The sequence below is a fragment of the Halichoerus grypus genome, chromosome 1, assembly GCF_964656455.1.
Source record: "Halichoerus grypus chromosome 1, mHalGry1.hap1.1, whole genome shotgun sequence".
NCBI classification, from domain to species: domain Eukaryota; kingdom Metazoa; phylum Chordata; class Mammalia; order Carnivora; family Phocidae; genus Halichoerus; species Halichoerus grypus.
This window is the reverse complement of record NC_135712.1, coordinates 69,404,074-69,415,175: the sequence shown is the minus strand read 5'-3', so window position 1 is coordinate 69,415,175 and position 11,102 is coordinate 69,404,074. Positions and strand designations below refer to the sequence as shown.

At 41.1% G+C, this 11,102-nt stretch overlaps 1 long non-coding RNA gene across 1 annotated transcript; it reads right to left on the bottom strand.

The window, feature by feature from the left end:
* Window positions 1-542: 542 nt before the first annotated feature.
* Window positions 543-10,649, bottom strand: LOC118549311 (uncharacterized). The gene is made up of 3 exons (XR_013445687.1): window positions 10,615-10,649; window positions 4,519-4,652; window positions 543-664 (listed from the first exon to the last, which is right to left on the bottom strand). It is a non-coding gene; the product is annotated as an uncharacterized LOC118549311 (long non-coding RNA).
* Between the last annotated feature and the right edge of the window lie 453 nt (window positions 10,650-11,102).

Sequence of the window (11,102 nt, the reverse complement as noted above, 5' to 3'; positions counted from 1 at the left end):
TTTTAAGTATACAATTTTATAAGTTTTGATATGTGTGTAGTCCCATGAAACATCACCACTATCATGATAATGAGAATATTTATCATTTTCAAGAGTCTGCTCTTGCCTCTTTGTAATCTCTCCTTCCCACCTTCCCCTCTCTCTATTCCTGTCCCATACCCAGGGAATATTGGTGCCATAATAATTACATAAGCTGATGACTTAAAACAACAGAAGTTTATTCTCTCACAGTTCTGGGGGCCAGAAGTCTGAAATCGAGGTGTCAGCATGGTCATGCTCTCTAGAGGCTCTAGGGGATAATAATCCATTCTTTGCTTCTTCCAGCTTCTGGTATCTTTTGGCATTCTTTGATTTGTGGCCAGTTACTCCAATCTCTGCCTCTGTGGTCACATTTTGTCCTCTTCTCAGGGTCTGCCTCTCTTCTGTCTCAAATCTTCCTCTGCCTTCCTCTTACGAGGACACTTGGCTTAAATTTAAATCCCACCTGGATAATCCAGAATGATCTCCTCATCTCAAGATCCTTAATTATATCCGCAAAGACCCTTTTTCCAAGCAAATAACATCCATGTCTTCTGGGAATTGGGATGTGGACGTATCTTTTGGAGGCCACCATCATTCAATCCACTCCACCACTAATCTGCTTTATGTCATTTGTTTGCATTCTCTAGAATAAAGGGAATCAAACAGTATGGTCCGTTTTGACTTATTTCATTTAGCATAATTATTTTGCTTCTTATTCATGTGGTTTCATGTATGAGTAGTTCATTCCTTTCTATTGCTGGATAGTCATTCATTGTTTGGATTATACCACCATTTGTTTATTCACTTACCAGTTGATAGACATTTGGGTCGTTTTCAGTTTGGGGCTAGTACACATACAGCTGCTGTGAAATGCTTGTACAAGTCTTTGTATGGACATATGCTTTCATTTACCTTGGGTAAATATGTAGGAATGGAATGGTAAACATATGTTTTTAACTTTTTAAGAAATTGCAAGTGGGTTTTTCAAAATGGTTGTACCACTTGACACTCCCACCAGCAATGCCTGTGAGTTCCAGGTGTGTCCCGTCCCTGGCAACACTTGATATGGGCAGTCTTTCTGATTTTTGCTATTCTAATAGGTGTATCATGGTAGTTCCTTATGGTGTTAATTTGTACAAGCCTAATGGTTAGTGATGCAGAATATCTTTTCATGTGCTTATATGCCACCTGTATACCTTCTTTGGTGACATGTTTGTTCAGATCTTTTGCCCATATTTTCATTAGGTTGTTTTCTTATTGAGGTTTGAGATTTCTTTATATATTCTGGATACAAGCCTTTTACATTTGGTTTGTAATTTCTCCTGTCTGTGGCTTCATTCTTTGTTTTTTTTTTTTTTTTTAAGATTTATTTATTTATTTGAGAGAACGAGAATGAGAGAGAGAGAGAGCACATGAGAGGGGGGAGGGTCAGAGGGAGAAGCAGACTCCCTGCCGAGCAGGGAGCCCGATGCGGGACTCGATCCAGGGACTCCAGGATCATGACCTGAGCCGAAGGCAGTCGCTTAACCAACTGAGCCACCCAGGCGCCCCTGTGGCTTCATTCTTTGAACAGTGTCTTTCAAATAGCAGATGTTCTTAATTTTGATAAAGTCCAGTTTATCAATTTTTTTTTTTATGGATCATGGTTTTGGTGTCATCTCTAAGATCTGTCTAACACAAGGTCGCAAATATTTTCTCCTATATTTTCTCAGAAATTTCATAGTTTAAGCACCTACATTTAGGCATATAGTCCATTTTGAGTTAGTTTTTTATTGAATATGTGCAAAATATGTCTCAAAAATTTTTTGGTTTTGTTTTTCTACAGTGGATAGCCAGTTCTTTCCAGCACCATTTATTTAAAAGACTATCCTTTACACTAAAGAGATACATGCACCCCTATGTTCACTGTAGCATTATTTACAATAGCGAAAATATGGAAGAAACCTAAATGTCCATCTCTAGTTGAATGTATAAAGGTTAGACAGAAAAAGACAAATATCATATGATTTCACTTATATCTCAGAAACAAAACAAATGAACAAATGAAACAGAAACAGACTCATAGACACGGGAAACAAACTGATGGTTGCCAGAAGGAGAAAAGGTTGGGAGGTGGGTGAAGTAGGTGAAGGGGATTAAGAGATATAAACTTCCAGTTATCAAATAAATAAGTCATGGGGATGAAATGCACAGCATAGGGAATATAGTCAGTAATATTATAATACCTTTGTATGCAGACAGATGGTAACTAGACTTATTGTGGGGATAATTTCATAATGTATAAAAATAATGAATCAGTAAATTAAAAGATTTATAAAACACAACTTATTTGCAAAATTATTAAAGTAATGACAATACAAAGCTTAATTAAATAACTTCAATAACAAAAAAAATAATAAATCAGGGGATGCCTGGGTGGCTCAGTCACTTAAGCATCTGCCTTCAGCTCAGGTCATGATCCCAGGGTCCTGAGATCAAGTCCCACATCGGGCTCCCTGCTCAGTAGGGAGCCTATTTCTCCCTCTGCTTGCCACTCCCCCTGCTTGTTCTCTCTCTCTCTCTCTCTGACAAATAAATAAATAAAAATTAAAATAATGAATCAGTATGATGAACACCTGAAACTAATAGGATATTGTATATCAATTATACTTCAATAAAAAATAAAAATAAAAAACTAGCCTTTGTCTATTGAATTGCCTCTACACCTTTGTCTAAAATCAACTGATCATAAATGTATGGGTCAAGTATGGACCCTATTTTGTTATATCAAATTGGTTTGTCTCTCTTTATATCAACACTGCATTGTCTTGATTACTGTAACTTCATAATCTTAGAATCAGATAGTGTAACTCTTCCAACTTTGTTCTTTTTCAAAGTTGTTTTGGCTATTCTAGTTTGCTTTTCCATATAAATCTTAGGATAAGCTTGTCAATTTCTTTTTTTTTTTTTTTTTTAAAGATTTTATTTATTTATTTGATAGACACAGCGAGAGAGGGAACACAAGCAGGGGGAGTGGGACAGGGAGAAGCAGGCTTCCCGCGGAGCAGGAAGCCCGATGTGGGGCTCGATCCCAGAACCCCAGGATCATGACCTGAGCTGAAGGCAGACGCTTAACAACTGAGCCACCCAGGCGCCCCTAAGCTTGTCAATTTCTACAAAAAAAAGCCTGCTGGGATTTTGTTGCAATTTAATTGAATCCATAGGTCAATTGGGGAGAATGATGTCTTACCAATATTGTGTCTTCTGAACCATGAACACAGCTCTGCTTATTTCAGTCTTCTTTAATTTCTCTTAGCAATATCTTGTGGTTTTTATTATACAGGTTTACATATCTTATATCAGAGTTATCTCTAAGTGTTTCATATTTTTTATTTTATAAATGACATTTTAAAACATTTTCAGTTTTTAATTGTTTGTTGCTAATATATACAAGAAGTACAATTTATTTTTGTATACTGAGCTTGTATCCTACAGCCTAGCTTAACTCATTACCCCTAGTTTTTCTGTAGATTCCTTATGATTTTCTACATAGAAGTTCTTAACATCTTTGAATAAAGACAGTTTTATTCTTCTTTTCTAATCTGAATGCCTTATTTATTTTTTTTGCTTTATTGCATTGGTTAGAACCTCCAGTACAAAATGAAGTAGAAGTGGAAAGAGCAGACATCTTGCCTTGTTTCTGATCTTAGGGCAAAGCAGTCTTTAATAAGTATGATGTTAGCTGTAGATTTTTTGTAGAAACTCTATCAATTTGAGGAAGGTCCTTTCAATTCCTACTTTGCTGAGAGTTTTTAATCAGGTTGGATGGTTATCGTTGCCTAAGTTTGCATCTGAATTTGGAAGCCATTTGGTCAATTGTTTATTAAATGTATAATCAATTAAAAACCTCATGGTCTTAATCCTCCTTATGGCTAAATCACAAAGCATTATTGAAGAGTAGGCTTAGTAGAATTTGAAGCCTAAAGACCCCTTCTTAATTTTTGGTTCTGCTATTTACTGTTTGTGAGACAATAGTCAAGTCATCTGACCTAGCTCTAAGACTCAGTTTCCTTATATTTAAATTAGTAATAACAAGGTAATGTTAACAACCATGCAGGATTGGCACTTGCCTGAACCTGAGAGAGCATCTTCTTAAATTGTGTGCCCTAAGTACTTTGCTTGCCTTATCCTAGTTCTGGCCCTACATTATGATGTTCAATTCACTGTGTTCCTGGAAGTCACAGTATTCTCCAGTACTGTCATTCTGAACCAAGTTCTCACTCTGAGAGACCTGGATTTTTCTGAAATGACATAGTGGAAAAAATTCTACATATATAATTTCAAATTCCTTGAACCTGAATTGACATTTCAACTCTTTTAATAGCTGTGGAAAAGAAAACAAACAAACAGTATTTTGAATTAAAAAAAATAGCTATGGGATCTTGGGCAAATTATTTAACTTTTCTGAACCTTACTTTCACAAACTGTAAAATGAATAATAATACCTATTTTACTTACCTTATATAAGGTGTTTTGAAGCTCAGCATGATGATGGATGGATAAACGCTTTAACTGCAAATCATCTCTCAAATATATAAAGTATTAGCATGCCAACTGTGAGAGCAGATCACTGGTAAAAGCTTGATGAATTCCTGCAAAGCCCAGACATGCAGAAGAAATGACACAGAAATGTTCCAAGTCTCCAAATTTATTGAGCCCTTTCCTTCCTTTGGTGCATAATGAATCACTGGTGAATCACTCAGTCAATCACAAACATATTCAAAGGACTAAAGTAGAGGACTGGTTGGCTCTGCCTTAGGCCAAAAATTGCATCTCAGAGTGAGCAACTTTCACTTAATTTTCAAAGGAATTTCATTTCATTCAAATTCTCTTTGATCAAAGTTTAATTTATCAACAATAAAGTATATGTACCTTCAGTGTACAATTCAGTGAGTTTTGACAATCATATATACCCATGTAATACCCACATCAAATCAAGATATAGAACTTTTCCCTTAACTCAGAAAGTTCCCTCAGGCCCCTCTGTAGTTAAATCTTCCACCATCCCAGAGGTAACTGTTCTCATTTCTATCATAGAATGTTAGTTTTGCTTATCTTGGACTTCATACAATGGAATCATACAGAATGTACTCTTTGAAAAACTTTATTTTTGTTATATTAAGATTCTAGTTAAACAGGGCTCAGAGCTAGGGTATTCATGTTCCCTTGGCTATTTAAAAGCAGAGGTAACTTGAGATTTTTATTTCCATTCACAGTTGTTATAACAGTTACTCTCTCTCTTTTTTTTTTTTTTTTTTTTTTTAAGATTCACTTATTTATTTTAGAGAGAGCACTGGAGAGCTGGGGTAGGGACAAAGGAAGAGGAGAGAAGCAGACTCCCTACTGAGCACGGAGCCTGAGGGCTTGATCTCACAGCCCTGAGATGACCTGAGCCCTGAGCCAAAATCAAGAGTGGAACATTTAACCAACTGAGCCACCCAGGTACCTCACAGTTACTTTCCGATTGTCCTGGTTTTTGGAATTACTCTGAAGTACAATAAAAGAGTGAGTACTTAAGCAGGGAGTCAGGAATCTTGGGTTTCAATCTTTGCTTCATTACTTTAGGCAAGCTCTTAGCTGTGAGGTCTGACCCATAAGAATTTTTAACATTTTATCTTTTTTTTTTTTTTATTTGAGAGAGAATGAGAGACAGAGCATGAGAGGGAGGAGGGTCAGAGGGAGAAGCAGACTCCCTGCCGAGCAGGGAGCCCGATGTGGGACTCGATCCCGGGACTCCAGGAGCATGACCTGAGCCGAAGGCAGTCGCTTAACCAACTGAGCCACCCAGGCGCCCCAACATTTTATCATTTTATTTTATTTTAAGATTTTATTTATTTATTTGACAGAGACAGAGATAGCGAGAGCAGGAACACAAGCAGGGGGAGTGGGAAAGGGAGAAGCAGGCTTCCTGCTGAGCCGGGAGCCCGATGTGGCACTCGATCCCAGGATCCTGGGATCATGACCCGAGCCGAAGGCAGACGCTTAACGACTGAGCCACCCAGGCGCCCACATTTTATCATTTTAATCAAGTTTACTGTTAAAAATAAGCATATTTCTCTTAAACATTTGAAACTAAATTTTCTGTTTAGGTGAGCTTTGGGGAAAGTTATACTTATTCCCTTTAGACCCATTCTGCTGAGCTCAAGACATTTAGATAGCCTACGTTGTATGTAGCTTATTCCAAATTGGGATGATACGGTGCAGCCCAGATATTAGGCTGAAACACTTCTAAAAACAAGTAATTACAATTCTGGAAAAATCCTATCATGGCTGATTCAAGGTAGGAAAGCAAGGGACTGGAGATGAGAAGCTGAAGGCTGACTTATTTTTTACTGTATACCTGTTTGTGCTGCTTAATTTCTGTACTAAGTACATGTATTAATTTTTCAATCTTTGGGGGGGGGAGGGTCAAAAGGAGAGGGAGAGAGAGAATCTTAAGCAGGCTCTGCACCAGCACCCGAAGTAGGGCTCCATCTCACGAACCTGAGATCATGACCTGAGCCCAAATCAAGAGTCAGACACTCAGCTGACTGAACCACTCAGGCGCCCATAATTTTTCAAAAATTTTATTTATTTTTATTATTTTTTAAAGATTTTATTTGTCAGAGAGAGAGGGAGAAAGCGTACAAGCACAGGGAGTGGCAGGCAGAGAGAGAAGCAGGCTCCCTGCTGAGCAGAGAGCCGGATGTGGGACTTGATCCCATGACCCTGGGATCATGACCTGAGCCGAAGGCAGACACTTAACCGACTGAGCCACCCAGGTGTCCCAAAATTTTTAAATAAAATTAAGAAGTGGAGGTGAATTGAAGTGTACAGCTGAATATGAATTCCGAGGCCAAAAGGAGAGATGTGTCCTATATAATTCAGTTATTATAACTGATAACCAGCGAGCCTGGACCATGCCTGATGGCTGAGCTTAAATGGATCATTTCCTGCCATTCCTTTTCTGCCCCTACCCACCTCTCCACCATTTTCCAGTATGACTCACCCTCGTACATGATAATGTCATGTTTGCCCAAAATATATCTGTTTCATGCCTTAGTGCTTCTCTCCACAGTGCTTCTGTGGCCTTTAACCCCCCACGCATTCCACCTCTTGACCCAGGTAAATTCTTCCCTCTTCCTTCTCTCACCACCATCCCTGTTTGGATGAGGGCTCCTCCTCTGTGTTTCTATGCTTATTACATAGTATCGTAATTGCTTTTTTCTTTCAAATCGCTAGTTTTTTTCATTGTAAAAGTAACTGATGCTCATTGTAACATTTCAAATGATAGGGATGTGTATATCTAAAAAGAACTTTCCTCCCGCTGACCCCCATTCCACTTGGAAGGGTACCAAAGGGTGACTTTCCATACTTTAGTAAAAATTATTGAAGCAGTACTTGAATTTATTTCCCTTTGTAAGATTCAAATCACAGGAGTTTATAAAGGAGCGCTCCCCTTGGATTTTTGCCTTCACTTTCCTTACCCAAATCATTAATGGTGTGCTGGGTAGCCTTCCAGTCCCTCTTTCTATCCATTTCATATAATTGCACATGCGTATGTGTGGCAGATACTAAAACACCAAAACTCAAAGTGCTCTCACTACTAGATCTTCCCTTCCTTTTCCTCTGTGCCCTGCTTTAAGGGGGGTTCTTTGTTGTTCAGAGCAAGGTTATGAGCAGAGATGTCGATTAAAGAAGATGAGAGAAGCAAAAGATTTCTCTGCATAAGAAAGATCTTGGAGCCATCCTGAGAAGGAAAGAAAAGATCTGGAGGTGGGGAGTAAAGGGGGAAACCTGAGAGCAGGGAGTTTTGAGGGAAGGGGGCAAGGGGAAACAAAGGGGAGCAGTTGCTTCAAGGAGTAGGACACTGGGGAGATGTAGGTATGTAAAGAGAATTTTTAGCAAGTTTTAATATAATTTAACATAATTCCTCATTTACTAGACTTTCGGTAAGAGTCACTGTTAGGTTTTAAGGCTTTGGGGAGTCATATGTGTGTTTCTCATGAAAGTATCTATAGGTCCACACCGGATCTGGGGGTGGAGTGAATCTCCCCTGAAGCACCTGGGCTGCACAGAGGAAGTTTGTGTAAAATCAAGGAACAAATTCAGGACACTGTAAGGAAGGGACGGAGAAGTAGGAATGAAAGCTGGTCCCTCCCGAGTAATATCTAACTCCCATCATCTCAGCCTTAACAAAGTGTGCCGGTTGACAGAGCTTGCCCACATGTACAGAGCTTTTTCAAAATCCTAAATTTAAGTGGTGCCTGGGAGGCTCAGTCAGTTGAGTGTCTGACTCTTGATTTTGGCTCAGGTCACGGTCTCAGGGTTGTAAAATCGAGCCCCACGTCAGGCGATGCACTCAGTGCAGAGTCTGCTTGAGATTCTCTCTCCCTCTGCTTCTCTCCCAGCTCACCCACACACACACTCTCTCTCTCTCAAAATAAATAAATAAAAATATTAAGGAAAAAAAAACCCACCAAAATTCTAGATTTAAATTACTGAAATATTAATGAATAACTAAGGATCATCAGACAGTTTCAGAAGGCTCCAAAGAGAAAGCAACAAACTTAAAAACAATGACCTAGGAGGAAACAGGAATAACAAACAGGGGAAAAAAGCAAAGAGGTAAAAGGTTCTGGCTGGTTACCTTGGAGATTCAAAACGATATTGCGTACATAAAACGTGAACAGGTATCTATGGGTATCTATGAAAAAGAAACCATCAGAGAATAAGAACTTTTGCTCAAGCCAGAGGCCTGCAAATCTCTGAGACTCCTTCTTTCTTACCTCTAGTGTCCAATGTGACAAGTCCTACCAACTCTGCCTGAGGAATGGCCCTCATCAGTTCTTGTCCAAACTACTGTTCTATCCTCTACAGTACAATCCTAGTAATCTGTAAAAATCTCTCCCCTCCTTAAAAACCTCTGGTGGATGGGGCGCCTGGGTGGCTCAGATGGTTGGGCATCTGCCTTCGGCTCGGTTCATGATCTCAGGGTTCTGGGATCGAGCCCCACATCGGGCTCCCTGCTCAGCAGGGAGTCTGCTTCTCCCTCTCCCTCTGCCTCTCCCCCTGCTTGTGCTCTCTCTCTCTCAAATGAATGAATAAAATCTTAAAACAAAAAAACAAAAAAAAACCTCTGGTGGCTCCTGATTTCCCATGGGATAAAATCCAGACTCCATAGTCAGGTTCACAAAACTCATTATATCCAGTCTCCCCATCTAGACTTACCACCCCATCCTCTTCTCCCAGAAGCCTGCGTTTCTCCACACTGAACTCCTCCCAGTTCTCTGAACAAGACTTGCCCTTTCCAGCCCCTAGAGCCGTAGTAGAAAGCTCTTCTGGCTTCCCTGCCAGGCAATCTCCTGCCCAGCAGTCAACACCCAGCCCAGTTTTCCCTGTAATCCCAAACAGGATTCTGCACCCACCCTCGGGGCCCTCATTAGCACTCTCCTTGAGCCTCTGTTCAGGGACTGGGTAGGTGCTCCATGCCATCACTCAGGATGATCGAATATGGCAGCAGGCTGCTTGGCCATGTCCCCAGCCACCTCACCCCTACTCAAGTGGAAAAGAAAAATTCCTCCTTCCACATTTCCTCCAGAAGGAAATGCCTTCTTTGATGAGCTCCGCTAGCCTTCAGAAGAAGCTGAGTCAGGTACTCTGGGCCTCTTATTAAAAAACAGGCACCCCTTGGACGCCTGGGGGTCTCAGTCAGTTAAGCGCCTGCCTTCAGCTCAGGTCATGATCCCAGGGTCCTGGGATCGAGCCCCGCATCGGGCTCCCTGCTCAGTGGGGAGCCTGCTTCTCCTCCTCCTCTGCCTGCCACTCTGCCTGCTTGTGTTCTCTCTTTCTCTCTTAAAGAAAGAAGTAATATCTAATAATAGATATTACTAATAATCTAGTAATATTTAATAAATATTACTAGATTAAATAGTAAATAAATAAATAAAATCTTAAAAAAAAAAAAAAAAACAGGCCCCAAATGGAGTCACTTGTCCTAAGCCCGTATCAGCAAACCAAGACTTTGTACCTAACCTAATTGCAGTTTAGTCTCTCCCAGGAATGTGACCTTTAACCAGTCAAACTGGAATTTTCCGGTCAGCAGTAGTAGGTAATCTGCCTGAAAGACCCCACCTTTCCCCGAAAGGGAGGTGACCGGGCCTGAAATAATACACCTGTCTTCCTCTTTCTGCCTCTAGAAGCTTTCCATTTTGTGTAGCTCTTTGGAGCTCCTTTCTGTTTGCTAGATGGGATGCTGCCCGATTCATGAATCATTGAATAAAGCCAATTTGATCTTTAGATTTACTCAGCTGAGTTTTGTTTTTAACACCCTCAGTCCAAGTTTGGGGCAAGAGCTCTGTCCTGACCACTGCTCTGCTACTAACCAGTTGTTGGTAGTAACTGTGGGCAAGTTAACTAACTTCGCTGGGCTTCACTGTCCTTATCAGGAAAATGAGGGCATTGGACGAGAGGACCTCTGAGGTAATACCTCACTTGTGATCTCCAGTTTTGGGTTATTTACAAAGGGAAAATCCCAAGAGTGGAAAAAAGCCCTCCATTCCCCTCCCCATTCACCTCAGGGCCGGTGGCTGAAGTTGGTGGTTTCTGGAGTTAATCAGCTGACTCAGACCTTTGCGGCTTCCGCACTTTCCCTACCTAACCAAGGGGAGGGGCGAGGAGGGGGAGGTGGCTCAGAGCCGCCTGCTCTGACCCATCAGCTAGGAGTGGCTGCAGAAAGGGACACGGTGACTGCCTGCGGCTGGCCTCTCCCAAGGGCTGCCTCCTCTCTCTGGAGGAATTGATTGGCACACAGGGACCAAGCTGGGTCCTCACGGTACCGAGCCCACCGAGGAGGGGGGAGGAGAGAAGGGCCCATGCTGGCTTTGTGGAAGGGATGCTGAGGAGGCAGCACTGGCCACAGTCCCACTGCACCCATTCTCCCCTGCCCTCTCCCCTGCAGTTTTGAGGAGAATTCAGGTATGAGGAGGTGTCTGCAGAGGCTGGAGGGGGAGCTACAGTGGGCAGGAGGCCAGGAGCCTGACTGGCTTTAATAAGTAAAAATG